Source organism: Hemiscyllium ocellatum, chromosome 3 (assembly GCF_020745735.1).
Source record: "Hemiscyllium ocellatum isolate sHemOce1 chromosome 3, sHemOce1.pat.X.cur, whole genome shotgun sequence".
In the NCBI taxonomy this organism is placed as follows: domain Eukaryota; kingdom Metazoa; phylum Chordata; class Chondrichthyes; order Orectolobiformes; family Hemiscylliidae; genus Hemiscyllium; species Hemiscyllium ocellatum.
The window spans coordinates 11880967-11882287 of record NC_083403.1 but is presented as its reverse complement, the minus strand read 5'-3'; positions in this window follow the sequence as shown (position 1 = coordinate 11882287).

Here is a 1321-nt window from a genome sequence, read left to right as displayed (position 1 = left end):
GAAGGGGTTGGTGGGGATTGGTTGGGGGAGTGGGGATTGGTTGTGAGGGGGGTTGGGGGGAATTGGTTGTGAGGGTTGTTGGGGGGGATTGGTTGGGGGAGTGGGGATTGGTTGTGAGGGGGGATGGGAGGGGGATTGTTTGTGGGGTGTGGATGGGGGTGTGGGAATTGGTTGTGGGGGTGTGCGGGATTGTGGGATTGGTTGCGGGGTGCGGATGGAGGAGTTCGGTTGTGGGGGCGTGGGAATAGTTTGGTGGTGGAGAGAGGTTTATAAATCAGGGGAGTTAAAGAATTATTATGGGTCTTTATTCATAAACTGCTGGTTGGGATGTGGGAGTTTATTGCAATAAGTCTCCATGACGATGATTGCGTTGACCTGAATTGTTTGATGTGATGAGTTATATTTCCGCTGGGTGACTGGGCTTTGTTTTAGCAGTGGATTTGCCATTGAGGTGTTAAATTAGATTGAAATCTGTGCTGAAGTGATTCAAATCGATTTTGATGACTAACAGGAATAAGTCCCACATTCCAATGTAACTGTCCCAGACCCACCTCTCAGGTTTCTCTCACTGGGAGGAATCTTTACAATCTTAACAAAATTATTCACTGAAATGAGCTACAAGCAAGAGGTGTTATTAAAGTAAAGGGATTGGCGTCAGTGAGGTGTCAGGACACCGTAGTGATCTCGTGTTGTGTCGATCATCTACATTTGATGTTTTGTTGAGGGGTTGATGCTAGTTCCTTGTGTAATGGTACCCTCTCTGCTGGGGATGTATAAATATCAAGAGTATGCACTTGAGCATACTCTACAACAGAAAGGTGACGACAAGAATGGGATGGGAATTTTTTCACTTGAGAAATTAAGGAGAAATTGATTTGAGGGAGCACAAGGAAGATCATTTGTGTCATAGTTTTATAATTTAGGTTGATTGTGAGGAAACTGGAATGACTTGGGGAGACATTGCAATTGTACACCATATCAGGTGGACACAGTGACTTAGTGTGGTACTTCAGTGAGAAATGGTATGGAAGGTATCTTTGGGAAAATGAGGAGATTCAGCCCCAGACTGATGAAGATAAGGATATAGTCAGTGCTTTGCTTAGTGTGAGAGCTGGTCACCCACAGAAACCTGGTAAGATGCTGAAATCGCTGAAGGTCTGGTCTCATATTGTGACAGGCCTAGGAATTTTTTTAAAATTTCAAAATATAATTTATTCATAGAAAATGAATCTTTAGTACATGGACAGTTAATAAACCCGTTCAGATCTATACTCTTTTTACTTACAGGCGGTAAATTAAGTCTTTGATGTTCACCATTCTC